Genomic DNA, 18,698 nt, shown 5'->3' with positions numbered 1-18,698 from the left:
ATGAGCACTTGATATCCATAATTCATGGTACAAATTGATAATAGGTTAGGTAAATGTTTCATGATAATGGATTAGGTAAATATTCCATGATAATGGGTTAGGTAAATGTTCCATGATAATGGTTTAGGTAAATGTTCCATGATGGGCATTTCATGTCTTTTGTATTAAGGAATTAAATGGATGAAATATGAAATTTTATTAAAAGAAAAAGGGGTGAAAAGAACAAAGTTTTGTCCATCTTTGTTTATCATAGCTGAAAGTTAGAGAAGAGAAAGGAGAGGAGAAAGCTCTTGAATGTTCGGTCACTTGGGGAAGAAAATTGAAGGTAAGTTCATGGTAGTTTGCTTCTATCTTGATGTTCATGAGTTCTTCTTTATTCTACCTTAACTCTTGAAGCATATTTTGGTTTTTAGTTGTGTTGTGAGCATTTAGTCATGAATTAAAATGAAGGAAATGGTTGTTGTTTCATGTTCTTTTGATGAAAAATGGAAGATAGGTGAAGTTGAGCCAAACAAATGAGCATGCATGTGCCTTAGATGCTAAGGGGAAAAATCGGCTAACATGTTATGCTTTAAAATGATGAAATGGAGATTATACTTAAGTAAAATCATAGATATGTGATGATTGATTGGTGATATACATGTTTAAATAACAAGCATGCAAGTTAGGTGTGAAAGAGTGATTTGATAATAAATGCTTGGGACGATGCGAGAACGTGAAATTGGAAAATCACCATAAATTGTGGGAGATGAGTTAGAAGCTGCATAAATTATGTAATTAAAGCTTAATGAGTATGGTTTCAAATGAAATAAACAAGAACATATTTTGAATTCTGTACAATGAGAAATTTGATTCGTAATGAAGAATGGTCAGATTAGTCAAACAGTGAAACATGCGAAACTTTGAGAAAAATCTGGTATTGATTGGCTAAACCAAAAATTCTGAAAATTTTATGGATAGAAGATATATGAGTCTATTTTCAGGGAAAATTAATGGCACTTGATTTGAGGTTTCGTAGCTCCAGTTATGATTATGATTATGTGGTAAACACTGACAAAAATTTGTTAATGAGTTGCTTATTGATTTCTTATAAGCTTACTCTGATCTGTAGGTGTGGTTGGCCGAATATTGTAAGGGGTTAATACGTAGTTTGTATTTGAATAGTTAGATTAACGTGTTAGTAATCCAATTGTAGGCGGTTCGTGTGTGGATCTCGTCAGCATATCGTCGCAAACAAGTGTGTAACTAACACCTTCTTATAGACTAGATCGGCAAAAGCCGAAAAGCTGGTATTTTGAGAACTTGCTAGTGTACGAATGCTCGTGATGTATATGGTAAATTAAAGTGATAAGACTGCAGAGTGTGCGATTCCGTGTATTTCGATGTTTTTGGGCTTAATGGGCCAAAAACGGGATAATGGGCCAACGGGCCCAAGTAGGTAAGAAAATGCAGTAAGTGTTTCTGATCGTATGTAAATGGCTATGATATGCATGAAAACCTTAAGAATAGTTAAATTACTTGAATACCCCTATGTACGGAAAATTACTGTTATACCCCTAGGTGCAAAATTACCATTATACCCCTAGGGTTACTTTTGACTGAAAAGCATGACGATCTGATTCTGTATGATGTATGCCATTATTATATATCTATTGCATGGGGACATGGGTTATATTATGGAGGAAGCGTCCTGGTGGCTATGCCACAATTATCTGATCTGGTGGCTCTGCCACATATATCTATTCTGGTGGCTATGCCACGGTTATCTGATCTGGTGGCTCTGCCACATATATCTATTCTGGTGGCTCTGCCACAATATCTGTATCTGGTGACTTCGTCACAATATCCGGCACCTCATTGTGATTTACGTAGTGTGTAGCGGTTGGGTGGGTCGAGTAGTCTCCCCACATGGTGTAAGGCTGGTACGGGGGTGTTATGGATGAATCTGGGTTGGGTTTCTGCATAAACATGTAATATCTGTTACGTTCATTATGGGCCTATGGGCTTTATTCAATTGCATTTCTAGGCTAAGGCCAACTTATTTTATTTCGTGGTTTGAGTGATATAGGCTATGGTTGGGTTAATTTACACACTGAGTTTCTCTAAACTCACCCCTTTTATTTTCATCCATGCAGGTAATCCCCAACCATAGTGGGCTTGGAGCTGTTAGGGAATTCGGAGTGGCCACCTATTCTGAAAGTTTGATTTTCTTCTGGTGAACTGGATATCGTTTTATTTACGTTTGAAGTTTTGGGTTTTTAAATGTAATAAGGCCGCTTAATTATTTTTGATGGTTTTAATATTTATTACTAAGATAGGTATTACTTATTTTAATTGTTGAAATTGGATAGCTTTAGGGCGCGTTTTCAAAAACAACAATTGATTTCAAAATAACACGACAACAAGCAAAGCTTCCGCAATGAAAATATTTTCCAAAATTAATCACTTTTCCTAAAAAGGACTTAATCAAATCGGTTTCCTAGAAATATACATGACGTTAAGGTGTGGCAATGGCGGTGTGCATGTCTAGGATTGGATCTGAAGGGAGCTTGGTACTTAAGTTGTCTGATGGACTCACCTCCTCTTTTTCGGTTTCCTACCTGGTGCACAGCTTCCATCCACTTTAACCTATAATGAAATCATCTTTTAAAACACTAAGTAAGTTTTTCTGGATCAACAATATAAAATGTTTTGAATGCTTCGATATGGCATGTCGGATCCGACCATAACGCCTGGGCCAGGTTTGGGGTGTTACAGAGAGTCACACAAATGGGTAATGTGGTGTTCCATAACTTGAGTTCGGTGACTGGATTAGGTATGGGATGTTAAAAACATAATTAAAATTCAATAAATAAGTAATGAAATATAAATAAGTAACACTTATAAATGTATACATAAAACATTATAACCATTAACCACATTTTACATCAACTACATCAACCATTAAGTTTCCATAAAAAAATTAATAAGACACCATATGAGTATCTAGTTTACATCATTTATATCCATAATACCGATGCACCTTCAGGTAATTAGCATCTTATTTTTCATATCATGATTCGATTTCAATAAATCATTTTATAAACATAATCAAATATCGCTTATACATATTACATTCAATTTATTAGTTTAGCCGTCATTAACTGACTCAAATTTTAGGATAGATATATGGATCAATCCACCATCATGCCTAAATATGCACCAAAGAGTGCGTCGAGAATAAATGCACCAATCCTACCAACCACACTAGTATAACGCGCATAAAGCACTAAATCAAATATAACACATGTAGGGCGATGAATATAACACGCAATAAACGTTGGATATAACACTTATAAAGCGTTGAATCTCCACCTCTCAAATGGACCCTATGGCTTGAAAACTAAACCAGTGACTCTATCCAGCACTGTTAATAGGGCGTTATTTTCTATATTAATAATTTATCCAAACACATCATAATCAAATGATTTATCATTTTCGTCATAAGACATCACAATCTTAAATCATATTCTAACATAACACAATCGAGAATGAGTAGTTTTATTCGTACGTACCTCGCATCATATTATAACACAAATAATGTTACGATATTCTTTATCACAAAGTAAACATTTATATACATATATTGACATAATTCGATCAAATAGTACATACCTCAAACCACGTTAGACTTAAATATTATTCAATTGTATGGCAGAACTTATATCCAACAAGATAACGATCAAATATCACATAGCAAGCATATACACATCCATTAAACATATCGAGTAATCTATTATGCACATACTTATTTAACATACCTCATATGTATCAAGGAGTCAATGATATACATACCTTTCAAATATGTTCGTCATCGTTATCTTTTTAATTTCATTTAATTCGACATATTTTCCTTTAAAGTGTCCTATATATATAGTTGTTGGAAAAATTGTAGCACCCAAAACCCGGCCCAGAAGTTATGGCCGGATCCGGCATGCCACATCAAAAACGTAAAAAAATTTTCATTCTAAGTCCAGAAAATCGTACTTGATGTTCAAAAGATTAATTCATTAAGGTTAAAGTGAATGGAAGCTGTGCACCAGGTAGGAAACCGGAAAAGAGGTGGTGAGTCCATCGGACTGCTTAAGTACCAAACTCCCTTCGGATCCAATCCTAGACATGCAAACCGCCATTTCCATACCTTAACGTCATGTATATTTCTAGGAAACCAATTTTATTAAGTCCTTTTTAGGAAAAGTGATTAATTTTGGAAAATACTTTCATTGCGGAAGCTTTGCTTGTTGTCGTGTTATTTTGAAATCAATTGTTGTTTTTGAAAACGCGCCCTAAAGCTATCCAATTTCCACAGTTAAAATAAGTAATACCTATCTTAGTAATACATATTAAAACCATTAAAAATAATTAAGCGGCCTTATTACATTTAAAAACCCAAAACTTCAACGTAAATAAAAGGATGTCCAGTTCACCAGAAGAAAATCAAACTTTCAGAACAGGTGGCCACTCCGAATTCCCTCACAGCTCCAAGCCCACTATGATTGGGGATTTCTGCGTGGATGAAAATAAAATGGGTGAGTTTGGGAAACTCGTGTGTAAGGAAAACCCATTTAAAGCCCAAGTCAGCTCAAGCCCATTGGGCCTAAGCCCATTCAGTAATGATGGTCTTGGGCGAGCCCTTTTCAGATTACAATAAACCGGGCCTTAGCCCTTATTCAGATAACAAGATGGCCCATAGGCCCATTTCAAAATACATGCAACATCAATAACATATGCAAGCCCATTTGGGAGACTACTCAACCCACCACCACTACACTCCATCCGTACCAGCCATACACTCCATGTGGGAATAGCTCAACCCACCCATTTCAACACTCCACGATTCTTGCCTTGCTCAGCTCAGTTATCGATAGAATTGAGGCAAAGCCTCCGAGACGTGGACAAGCCACTTTCAGTACTTCCTCCGTCAATATCCCATCCCATACATCGATAATAACAACATGGCATGCGATAAATAACAACAATCAAACATGCATTTAGGTCAATTTAACCTAGGGGTATTTCGGTAATTTATCTCCTAGGGGTAAAACTGTAAATTTTCCACTTTTAAAGGTATTTCAAGTAATTTATTTATTTTAGGGTTTTTCATGCATATTCCTACCTTTCACGTACTAACAGAATCACTATCGAGGGTTCTTACCGAATTGGGCCCTTTGGCCCATCATTCCAATTTTGGCCCATTAAGCCCAAAAATATCGAGGGCACAGAAATCATGCACTTTGTAGTCCAAACATTGTAGCTTACCAAAAACATTAATCGATTTACCTCACGAGCATTTGCACACTCGCAAATCTACAAAATACCGGTTTTCGGCATTTTGGCTTTTCGGCTTTTGCCGATCCAGACTAAGAAAGAGGGTGTTAATTACACACCTGTTTGCGACGATATGCTGACGAGATCCACACACGAACTGCCTACAATTGGATTACTAACACGTTAATCTAACTATTCAAATATGAACTACGTATTAACCCCTTACAATATTCGGCCAACCACACCTACAGATCATAGTAAGCTTATAAGAAATCAATAAGCAACTCATTAACAATTTTTTTGTCAATATTTACCACATAATCAAAATTTCACTGCAAGCTGTCTTCCTAAGCAACAGTCACTAAATCATTTATAACTGCAGCTACGAAACTCCAAATCAAGTGCCATTAATTTTCCCTGAAAATAGACTCATATATCTTATATCCATAAAATTTTCAGAATTTTCGGTTTAGCCAATCAATACCAGATTTTTCTCAAACTTTCCCATGTTTCACTGTTTGACTAATCTGACCACTCTTCATTACGAATCAAATTTCTCATTGTACAGAATTCAAAATATGTTATCGTTTATTCCATTTGAAACTAGACTCATTAAGCTTTAATTACATAATTTATGCAGCTTCTAACTCATCTCCCACAATTTATGGTGATTTTCCAAAGTCACATTACTGTTGCTGTCCCAAGTAGATTTATTACCAAATCACTCTTTCACACATAACTTGCATGCATGTTATTTAAACATGTATATCACCAATCAATCATCACATATCTATGAGTTTACTTATGTATAATCTCCATTTCATCATTTTAAAGTACAACATGTTAGCCGATTTTTCCCTTTAGCATCTAAGGCACATGCATGTTCATTTGTTTGGCTCAACTTCACCTATCTTCCATTTTTCATCAAAAGAACATGAAACAACAACCATTTCCTTCATTTTAATTCATGACCAAATGCTCACAACACAACCAAAAACCAAAATATGCTTCAAGAGTTAAGGTAGAATCAAGAAGAACTCATGAACATCAAGATAGAAGCAAACTACCATGAACTTACCTTCAATTTTCTTCCCCAAGTGATCGAGCATTCAAGAGCTTTCTCCTCTTCTTTCTCTTCTCTAACTTTCAGCTATGATGAACAAAGATGGACAAAACTTTGTTCTTTTCACCCCTTTTTCTTTTAATAAAACTTCATATTTCATCCATTTAATTCTTTAATACAAAAGACATGAAATTCTTATCATGAAACATTTACCTAACCCATTATCATGAAACATTTACCTAACCCATTATCATGGAACGTTTACCTAACCTATTATCAATTTGTATCATTTTGTACCATAAATTATGGATATCAAGCAGGGGCGAAACCAGGGGGGCAGGCATGGGCCCCGGCCCCGGCCCCCCTAAAATGGGAAATTTTTATTTAGGCCCTTTAGATTTTTTTAAAATTTTAAATTAGTAAAGGTAAAATTTCACTTTGGCCCCCCTAAAATTATAAAAATTCAATTTAATCCTTTAAAAATTATAAATATATAGACTATAAAAAATTAAAATTTCCTTCGGCCCCCCCAAAATTTTTTTATGGCTTCGCCCCTGATATCAAGTGTACATTTTGTCTACAACAACATGATGGCTGGCCACTTCATGTAAAATGGGAGGTTTGTCATGCAAATCCTCCTATTTTGCACTCCTATTTATTTGGCCACTTCAATTTAGCCTATAGCATTTTCAAACATTTTCACATAGGTCCTATTTCATAATTTCACCCCCTTTTTCTTATGAAACAAAAATTAACTAAAATTGTCGGGTTCTATCTTAAGTTTGGGCTTTCTAGAGGCCCACTAACATAATTAAACCTATGCCAACATTCACAGGATTCCCGAAAATTGGGGCGTTACAAAAATTATATTTTATGGGAAATTTGATGCATATTCTCAATAGTAAAGGTGGAAAGTTGAATAATAAAATCATGGTTTCATATTCTACTGCATGAGACCTTTACAACGGTATATCATATGCTCAAAATGGTTGAGTGATGAATGAGAAACTAATGCTCAAAGTAAGCAACTTGGAAATATTTGTTGAGAAAAAGTAAAAGTTCAGATCCCACATTGGTTAAATTCTAAGTGTGAAATGTGTATATATATGGGAACCCTCTTAAATGGTGATTGAATGACTATGCTTGGAACCTTGCCTCGTGCATAAGAGGTTGTAGGTATAAACCTGTCGATGTGAGGGACATGAAATATTTTTTCCTCAGACATACAAAATCTATTTCAAAAGGACATTTATCTTATTCTATTTGATTCCAATCAATTTGATTTAATTTTAATCAAATTGATTTATTGGCTCCTTTAATGGCGGATTTTGTGGAAATTTCCAAGATTCCATCATATTGAATGCCTATAAAAGGCTATGAATTCTGAAGAATTTTTTCTACACTCAAATTCTCTCACACCAAATTTATCTTTCTCTCAAAATTCTTCTTTTCCTCTACATATTTTTTCAACGTTCTGGTGATAGAAAAAAAAACAATGTTTGTTCGTTGATCGTTGCAGAGGTACTACTACTTGATCATTGTGTTGGTGTATCTTGGGAGACATTCGACCAACGTTTCTCCAAGTACCGTAGGAGCGGCCGAATCTGTCTTAAAGGAAACTATGTTAAATAGGCATCAACGGTTAGTAAATCTCTATTCTTCTTTTTGATTTCAACTTTTTGTTACGGATTTTATTAGATTTATGTATTTGACAATTTAAATATAAATTATTCTATTTATATTCTATTTTATATATAAATAATTATTTATTTATATTTATATATTTTGTTCGCTAATATATTTTGTCAAACAATAATTCCCTCATGCTTACCTATCAACTTTTCTAAGTTCTCATATTAACAAAATTTGCTCATTTATTTATCTTTAGATCTAACAATTACCGTTTAAATATTTAATCAAAATTAGAATTCATAGTCAAAACAATAATTAATATTAATGTTTTGACAAGCCAAATATTTAACTATCTTATGCAAAGAATGCAAATTATGCTAGCAGAAACTGATTTCGCTATTCGTCTCCCCGTTTTCACCCTCTTGACAATCTGACCTTGTTTCAGCTACGTTCGATAATTGATTTACGTAATAGTATTAGTTTTGCAACCAATTAAAACATAATCAAAACCAAGCATAATTGCATATTTTATAAATAAGTTCCTTTTAAATCTTTATACCGAAATGCACTTATCTCATTGTTTACCTGATCGAATCAAAATCCTACTTCTTATTTATTCTATAAGAACCTCAAACTTTTAATCTATCACATAATTCTTCAATAACTTTCATTCTATTTAATTTAGTCCCTAATAACATAAAAATTAACTATATCTTAACTTAAATTCAAGCTTAATCCTCTATTTCCTCTATATTATAACATGGCTTTAACATAGTTCAAGCTTAGCATTTATTTATTCATTACTTATAAGCTTCAGTCTCACCAAGGTTAACTATGGTAATTTGAATTAAACTTAATAATTTCAAAATCCAATTGATGGGTTCAATTTACCTACTAAGTTAGACTAAAATTTCATAAAAAATCAAAAGGAATAAGCTTATTCTTACCTTGTGGAAGCCACGGCTATGGAAGGAGAAAACCATGCAAATTTTTTTCGTTCTTCTTTTGTGTTTGTCGTCTAGGGAGAAGATGAATGAGTCACTAATTCTTTCATACTTTTATCAATTTCCCTCACCTAAAAATATCGATATAAGTTCTTATCATGTGTTAATCAATGGCCATGATTTCATTTTAAGTCACTTAGTGGAATGTAATGGTTTGGATCATGTTACTCCACTAACACAACTTTGAATTGGTTAAATTGCTATTAAGGCTTTGGCTAAATATCATCTCAAGGACTTATTTAATCACCAATTTAATCTCTCTAATTTAATCACTTTACAAATTAATCCTTGATCACTAATTGCTAGTCTTTTAATCTAGTCCCTATACTTAATAATTTATCTAATTTACTTACTAAATATTTTTATTTCTAATTTAATTATTAATATTTTTATTTTCTAATCCCGCACTCATTTTGTAACTGCTCGATTAAAATTTCAGGGGACTTAGCTTAATAAATTTGATCCCACAATTAACTATTTCGAAACGAAAATCAGGTTGTTACATTCAGGCTCGAGCAACCTAATGCTAATAACAACATGACACTACTAGCATCCTATTCAATGAAAGCCCAACCAAAATCTACGAATTTAGTTCCATGCCGATGATTTCATTTACCCTTAAGAAACTCTCCTTCTTCGACATAACATTTTTCTTACAATATATTTGGATAAATAATTGTAAAGGAAAAAAAGGAAAGTGAAGAATGTTTCATTACATTTGTTTGGTTAAACTGTGAAATATTTATAATAAAACAACTTTCAATTATATCCTTCTTATAAAATAACTTACCTAAAGGTTAATACGATAAAATGAAATTTTGCATATTAGAAAAACATACTTTTCCTTACTTAAATTGAAGTAATTAAAATTGAATAACTCAAGGAAAAATAAAAGATATTCAACTCCCTTTATTTTACCTTAAATAAATAATAATCCAAAAAGCGAAACCATAATGTTTCCCGTACTTCCCTTTTATTTCTCTTGTTTTATTCAATCCAATCATAATTGGGAAAGGGAGCAAAGGATTAGTTTTAAAGTCAACATTAATTCTCTCAATGATAACCATAATGTTTTTCATTTTCTTTTTTTAGCTTAATGCTGGTTTTGGCACCTAAATTATGCTTGTTTTTTAATTTTGGTTCTTAAAATTTTTTCCAACTCACTTTGATATTTAAAAATCATCATTCTGTTATTTAGTTCAATCCAACTTTATAAAGGTGCTAAGAAATTCGATTGACATTTAGCATCAACTAAAATATACCACATGACACATCTAACTAATTTGAATGTGGTACGTGGCATTAAGTTTACTAAAATAAAATTTTGAATTTAAGTTTAAATTCAAAATTAGAAAAAAATTAAAAATATTTTAAAAAGTATCTTTGACTTTAATGGGTTGTTGACTACATAGATATACCTTTGACCCGTCGTCATTGATGTTTTATTTAAAATTTAAATATTTTCAAATTTTCATAATCATTTTAAAAATAATTTTTTTGAAATTTTCTAAAATTATAAAAATTATATATTTTGATTTTTAAAATTTCAATTCTTAAGTTAAAATTTTCCAATTTTTAATTTCTAGACTTTATATTTTTAAGTTAAACTTTTTCTATTTTTGAATTTTGATTCATTTTTTGAATTTTTGAATTTTTAATTTTAAAAAATTGATATTTATTACAAATTTTTATAATATATATTTTAAAAATTTTAAATTTTTTTGCAACTTTATAAAGCTTAAATACTTTTTTCATTTTCTGTAGCCTGGATTCGAGTTACAATTCACCAAAATTTTTATATTTTATAAAATTTTAATATTTATATATTATTATGACTTTTTAAAATTATATTTTAATTTTAAATTAATTATATTATATATGATTTTTAAAAGTTTTTCAATAAATATAATATATATTACCAAAAATAAAATAAAAATGATGTGACACATTGTAATAGCACCATGGTCTGTCTTTATCCTTTTTAACAACCCGTGGGCTAATATGAAAATGAAAAATATTTTAAATATTAAAAGAGAATAAAAAAATAAATAGTAAAATGAAAAAAGAATGTATAATTCAGAGACCAAACTTTCTTTTTCCTGAAATATAAGCAGAATGAAACTGTTTGTAATCGAATGATGGATGACGACAATGTCAACTTTCAATGATTATCAGTCTGAAAGTGAAGGAGAAAATTTCGACTTTGGTTAATAGCCTGTCTTCTCACAGGGATATCAAATTAGAATCCATCCCTCCGACTAATGGTGGCACTTCACCAAATTCCATCGCCACCCTTAATTTCCATGCAACTAATTAAGATTGCTTAATTTCCATGCAATTGCAAGCCACTGTCATTATACCAATAGGTATCAATGATTATAGACCTATACTACAAACAATCAATATTAATATTATTTTCAATTCAAGAGAATATTTGATACTTTTTTAATGTATGAAATTATTAGCGTGATATACCGTTATTGAATAAAACAAAAATAAAAGATTTATAAATAAATATTAATAAATTTATTTAGAGAATTAAATAATAATTATAAACAAATATTAAAACCTAGAATTGATGCTTTCTTCAATATCAAGTTCAACTGAGCACCTAAATATGTGTATGAATTTTGGTTCATTAATTTCTGATAGTAATTTTATTAAAAGCTTGAAGAATTGAGGTCAATGAAAGTGGTGATATCAATTCGTTGGAGCATGATTTACGTTTGCAGAAAACCAAATATAGTAGTATCCTGTTGAAATGCAAGATGAAAATCGAAATACTTATATTAAAGCTAGTCCATATCAAAGCAACCTTACAAGAGTTTCCAAAATCTAAGGAAAAACACTAATGAAGGTTTCAAGCATCCTAGTTTAAGCTATTTTTTTCATGGTCAAACTATTCTCTAAGTAAAGCTATAACATTTCATCTTTCATGTTTTTTATTCCCTAAGGAAAATGGTCCTTTCGGATAGAAGTGGAAAAGGTCAGAGATAGTAAAAGTTGAACATTATTAGTTCATATTAGAAATGATCACATTTCTCCTCATCAAAATGTTGAAAGAGCCTGTGCGAATCTCATAAATCAACCTTCACATGTTCAAAAACAATTGAACACTTTTTCCCTTCAGTATGTTTTTAAGAGAATAGAGTTTGATTACAAGCTTCAATTGATGCCGTTAGGTGGCTTACAGCTGAACAATGCGTTTTTAATGGTGTTGATAAAACTAAAACATCAAAAAGGTTGGGGAGTTTTCTTCAATTGCTTAGCTTGATATCATCTTCAATGATGAGGTAGCAATAGATATAGAAAAAGCTAAAAAAATGCTGCACATACTTCACCAAAAATAGAAGAGGAAATTTTGCAAGACCTTTCAACCAAAGTGAAAAATGCTATTCGTGAAGAAATTAGTGGTGCCAAGTTTTGTATAATAGTAGACGAAGCTCAAGATCAGTCTAAAAAGGGAAAATGTCTATTGTCTTGAGATATGTGGATAAAAATTGATATGTGAAAGAGTGATTTTTGTGTTTGTTAAGGACACTATTGCACCTACATTGAAGGATGGGATATTTTATGTCCTCTTCCAATATAATTTGGATATTCATAATATTTGAGGACAATGATACCATGGTGCAAGTAATATGAGTGGAGAATAGAACACCTTACAAGCTTTGATTTAAAGTATGTCTATATGTTTATTATGTTCATTGTATGTCACATCGTTTGCAATTAGCATTAGTTGTTGCATCAAAAGGAGTTATCCCTACCCACTATTTCTTTAATAGATTGAATTACATTATTAATATCGTTGGTGTCTCAACAAACGTAACGATCAATTAAAAGCTGCCGATGTTGCAAATGTTGCTCATTTACTTGATACTAATGAGCTTCAAAGTGGAAAGGCACTTAACCAAATCAATATTTTGCAAAGGCCAAGAGATACATGATGGAGTTCACATTTGAAATATGTTTCTAGCTTGATCAATGTGTTTGCAACTTGCGAAGTTTGTTCAACTTTATTAATGATGGAGCTACTTTAGTTGGACCTGTTGATGCAGATTGTGATATTTTATATCTGACTAAGTTGTTGAATTCAAATATAAAATGTAACATTTCATTACCAAAACAACTCATTTTTCCATTTTTTTCTTGAAAAGGAAACGTAGTGGTAAAATTATTTTATAAAAATATCGACAGCATTTCTACCTATTTTACATAAAACCCCCTGCAAAATTTAGATTTCACAAAATATCCACATTTAAATTATCTCCCAAATCAATTCCCAGCATGATGATTTCTCAAAACATATCAATAAATTAGATTTCTACGCTTTACTATTTTATCAAAACGTTAGTTATAAAGTACTAGCAAAGAAAACATAATGAAAATATTTAAATTCAGTTTATGACATAATATTATGTATATATACAAGCCTAGGTACATCCCATTTACATAAACTATAAAGTAAACTTTTCACCAACATTGTTTGAGCTAAACTTCAGTTCTTCGAATGCTGCTGGAACGATCTAGCGAATCTAATTATCTGCGCGTGAAAAATTAGACAAACCATACACTGGACAATTTTTATACTCAGTGGTGCTAATATCATATAAATCATTACATAAGTATTGAACATAAATTAATTGATAGAAATAAATTAGAACATGATTATAAATATCATTAATAACATCACAATAAAAGAAAATTCTAATATTAATAAACTTTAATATTTGGATATTGACAAATCAAATAAAGAAAATAAGTTTTTTTAATCAAATTCAAAATCACACAATTAATTTAATTCACACAATATGAAAATACAAATAAATTCAATTTTTATTTTTGCTTTTCTTTCAATTTGGACCTCGTACTAAAGTTTAGACTCATAACCAGATACACAAATCCGCCACCCTGAGTTGTTCGGCAATGATGGCTATCAAAGTAGTCCACGACCCTCTGGGAATTGATGAGTTCTAAATCCTCTGATATAAAGACTCTATGGTATGCCAATTATATCTGATTTAGTCTAACAAAGTGTAACGGGGTAAAAATCAAGTTTCATGATTTGTTTCAATTCAATTCCATTTTCATATCATTCTCATTTCAATTTCATTTCATGTTCAAATCATATATCTTGCCTAATGTAAAATTAGGCTTCCAATTTGAAACATATTAAACATTTTCTTGATCTATCATCTAAAATCATAATACTCAAATCCAAATCATAACCATGAATTTGCTAATTTTATCTTATGAAAACATAATATTCATCTCAAACATAATTTTATAAATATTAACTAAATCATTCAAACTCATCCAAAACTCATAAAATAAAATAAATATAACTAGCCATATTAAACTAAATATTCTAAAGCTTTATGTAATGAAAATAAGATATTAGCACAAACCGAAGTTTCAATCGCTTTACTCCTCTTCACATTTCTCCTTCAAGATGCTGGCTTTGTTTTTAGCTATAATAGGAGCAGTTCAGTACGAAACAATGTCATTTATCCATTCTAATACTAAAAATAATAAAAACAAACTTAAATATGCATGGTTAATTAAGTTAGCAACTTAAGTTTCCTAGCCCGAAATTCGCATATCTTTCGACTTGATTATCCATTTTCAATTCCGTCTTCACAAGAGTATCCACTGCTTCACAAACTATCATTTAGTACAAATATTACACAAAGTGGTCAATGTTCTCTATTTCCCCTTTAACATGGTTAAATATACCAAATAAACTTTCCATCCATTTTTATTTCTTTTTCACACTTCTAACAAGCTATAACTCTATCTTCTAATCATTTCTTAATCCGAAAAATATACCTAATTTACTTATGTTTTCTAAGCTTCCATCAATGTCCTTTAATGACAACTTTCAAAATAATTGATAAAATAAAATAAAAAAACTATTGGTACATATATGTAAAACAAAATTCAAAGATTCAAAATCTATGAAAAATTTGAAGAAAAATCATACCTTAAGCTTGAATTTGAAGGAAAAATAATGAAAGAAGTATTTTTCTTCCCTTTTTGTTTACGTGAAAAGAAGAATGAGATGAGAAAGATTTCATATTTTCTCTCTTTTCTCTTTTATATATTATAATATTAAAATATTATTATTAATAAAAATATCGTTTAAAACAATCATGAAATCATTGATTTTTTAAGTAATTGTAAAATTTTCATTAAGTCCTTTCCAACAAAATAAAAATAGAATAATTGCACTTCAGTCTCTATACTTTTTTAACTTATTCAATTTAGTCCCTGAACTCGATATCAAATTTTTAACTTAACCACATGCTCCTACTAATAATCCTCTGTTTTTTTCATATCTGACAGTTTCCTCTAAAATTGATTATAATTTCTTATACTACTATTTATTTATAGATAGCTTATTCGAGGACTCCTACCGTAAATATTCTTCTCTCTCTCCCTCTCTCTCTCTCTCTCTCTCTCTTTTAAGTAGGGATGTTACAATTCTTCCCCCTTTAAAAAAATTTCGTCCTCAAAATTTACCTGAAGAGTTGTGGATATTGTGATCTCATTATCTACTTAGGTTTCCAGGTAGCTTCTTCTATGTTATGATTACTCCACAATACTTTCACCAAAGGAATTCCCTTGTTTCTTAACTCTTTTATTTCTCTTGCTAAAATTTGTATTGGTTCTTCTTTATACGATAAGTCAGGTCGTACCTCAATGTTTTCCACTGACATGATATGAGATGGATTCGATCTATATATTCAGAGCATCGATACATGAAACACATTATGGATTCAATTTAATTCTGGTGGCAAAGCTAGCTTATAAGTAAAAGATCCAACTCTTTCTATAATCTTGTATAGTCTAATGAACCTCGGACTTAATTTCCTTTTTGACCAAATCTCATAATCTTTTTCCACGAAGAGACTTTTAGAAATCCTTTATCTTCCACTTTGTATTCAATTTCTCTTCTCTTCAAATCAGCATATGACTTCTGTTGATTCGAAGCTGTTTTTATTTTTTCTTTAATTAGTAGAACCTTTTCTTTAGTTTCTTGTATTAATTCTGGGCCAACCATCTTCTTTTCACCAAGTTCAGTCTAGCACAAAGGAGTATGGGATTTACGTTCATATAGAGCTTTATATGGTGTCATTTGAATACTTGATTGGAAACTATTGTTATATGCAAATTCCATAAGTGGTAGATAATGTTCCCAATCACTATAAAAGTCAATGATACAAGCTCGTAACATATCTTCTAACAATTGAATCACGTGTTATGATTGGCCATCTATCTGAGGATGAAAAGCTGTGATAAAGTTCAAATTGGTTCCAAGTGATTCATGTAACTTCCTCCAAAATCTTACTGTAAATCGAGGGTCACGATCAGAAACAATAGAATTTGGCACACCATGCAATCTCACTATCTCAACTATGTATAATTTTGTAAGCTTATCTAATGACCAATCCGTTCTTACTGGTAGAAAATGAGCTAACTTCATCAATCGATCCACTATAACCTATATTGCATTATGCTTCTTGCGAGTGAGAGGTAAATCATTGACAAAATCCATAGTTATTCTATCTCATTTCCACTCGGGAATCAATATAGGCTGAAATAATCCTATCGAAACTTGGTGTTTAGCTTTCACCCTTTGACAAGTTAAACACTTTGTAGCATATTCTGCAATCTCTCTCTTTATACCTTGCCACCAATACAATTCTCACAAATCCCTATACATCTTGGTACTTCCTGGATGCATAGCATAAGGACTATTATGCACCTATTGAAGTATCTCATTCTTCAATTCAACCTTGTTTGGCACATAAATTCTTCTTCGAAATCTTATACAACCATTATCTTCAATATCAAAATATTTCAAGCTATTGTGCTCAATTGATCTTCGTTTTTCCATCACCTTATCATCATTTTGCTAAGCCTCTCTAATTTGCTCAATTAACTGTAGCTTCACTTTTAATTCAGTTAACAATTCACCATCATCACAAACACCTAATTGTACAAACAGTGATCTCCAATCAACAAGGGATTTTCGACTCAAAGTATCAACAACAACATTTGCTTTACCTAGATGATAATTAATCACAAAATTGTAATCTTTAACAGTTCTATCCCACAATGTTATCTCAAGTTCATTTCTTTCTAGGCGAGAAGATATTTCAAGCTTTTATGATCTGTGTAGATGTAGCACTTTTCACCATATAAACAGCATCTCTAGATTTTTAATGCAAAAACCACTAATGCCAGTTGTAAATCGTATGTCAGATAGTTGTGTTCATATGGTCTTAGTTGTCATGAAGTATATGCAATAACTTTTCTATCTTGCATCAAAACGCAACCAAGACCACTAAGTAAAGCATCACTATATACCTCAAACTCCTTTCCCGATTCTAAAAGTGTTAACATTGGAGCCTCAGTCAACACTTTCTTAAGCACATCAAAACTTTCCTAACACGCTCATCTCATTTGAATGGTACATTCTTCTGGAGTAGTCGAGTCAGAGGCAAAGCTATTTTTGAAAATCCTTCAACGAATTTCCAATAGTATCCCGCTAATCTCAAAAGCTGCGAAACTCTGAAATATTTTTAAGTTGTTTCTGTTCTAGAATGGGCTCAACTCTCTTTGGATCTACATGGATACCTTCGGCTGAGACTATATGCCCTAGGAACACTACCTTAGATAACCAAAACTCACATTTGCTAAGTTTCCCATAAAGTTGCTTTTCTCGTAATTTTTACAGTACAATATTTAAATGTTGATCATGCTCCTCCTCAGTCTTTAAATAAATTAAACACTACTACAAACTGATCTAAATATGGTTGAAAAATGTGATTCATGAGATCTATGAATGCAGCAAAAACATTAGTCAGCTAAAATACATCATCAGAAATTCATAATGTCCATATCTGGTTTGAAAAGTAGTCTTCGGTATATCACTTTCTTTCACCTTCAATTGGTAATAACCAGATCTCAGATCAATTTTAGAAAATACTGCTGCCCCTTTCAATTGATCAAATAAATCATCAGTAAGAGGCAAAAGATATTTATTCTTTATTGTCACCTTGTTTAATTGTCGATAACCGCAACGAACCATTTTTCTTCTTTACAAACAACACTGGTGCGCCCCAAGGTGATACGCTAAGTTGTAACACCTCAATCTAATAAATCTTGCAACTATACTTTCAATTATTTCAACTCTTTTGATGACATGCGATAAGGGGCAATAGATACTGGAGTAGTTCCCGGATAAAATTCAATTGCAAACTCCACCTTTCGATTAGGTGGAAGTCCTGGTAATTATTTCAGAAACACATTTGGAAATTCACACACCGTACAAATTTCCTCCAATTTTGAACTTTTCGCAATTGAATTTATAACATAAGCAAGAAACGCTTTACAACCCTGGTTAATCAACTTACCTACCTTTGTTGTCGAAATTATTCGGGTAAGACCAACTAGTGTAACAGCCCGATTTAGACCCTAATTAGAATGGTGATTTTGAGACCACAAATCCGAGTCAGAAAAATATTTTAAAATTATTTTCTGTGTTTATTATGTATGAATTTGTGTGTGTGAAATTTTCATGATTTAATTTTGTCGTTTGAGTGCCCGATTAAATAAAAGGACTTAATCGCGTAAAATGAAAATTTGATGGTTAATATGAAAGTGCTTAATTGTGGTTGTCTTTA

The 18,698-nt window shown here is 31.5% G+C and overlaps 2 long non-coding RNA genes across 2 annotated transcripts; one reads left to right on the top strand and one right to left on the bottom strand.

Annotated features, from left to right (window-relative positions):
• The first annotated feature begins 204 nt into the window (after window positions 1-204).
• LOC128295272 (uncharacterized) lies at window positions 205-2,328 on the top strand. The gene is made up of 3 exons (XR_008285619.1): window positions 205-325; window positions 1,196-1,438; window positions 2,136-2,328. It is a non-coding gene; the product is annotated as an uncharacterized LOC128295272 (long non-coding RNA).
• A 5,275-nt stretch (window positions 2,329-7,603) lies between these two features.
• On the bottom strand, window positions 7,604-9,078 carry LOC128295131 (uncharacterized). The gene is made up of 2 exons (XR_008285450.1): window positions 8,950-9,078; window positions 7,604-7,974 (listed from the first exon to the last, which is right to left on the bottom strand). It is a non-coding gene; the product is annotated as an uncharacterized LOC128295131 (long non-coding RNA).
• Between the last annotated feature and the right edge of the window lie 9,620 nt (window positions 9,079-18,698).

Source organism: Gossypium arboreum, chromosome 7 (genome assembly GCF_025698485.1).
Source record: "Gossypium arboreum isolate Shixiya-1 chromosome 7, ASM2569848v2, whole genome shotgun sequence".
Taxonomy (NCBI): domain Eukaryota; kingdom Viridiplantae; phylum Streptophyta; class Magnoliopsida; order Malvales; family Malvaceae; genus Gossypium; species Gossypium arboreum.
The sequence above is the reverse complement of the archived record's forward strand: the minus strand, read 5'-3'. Positions and strand labels throughout refer to the sequence as shown.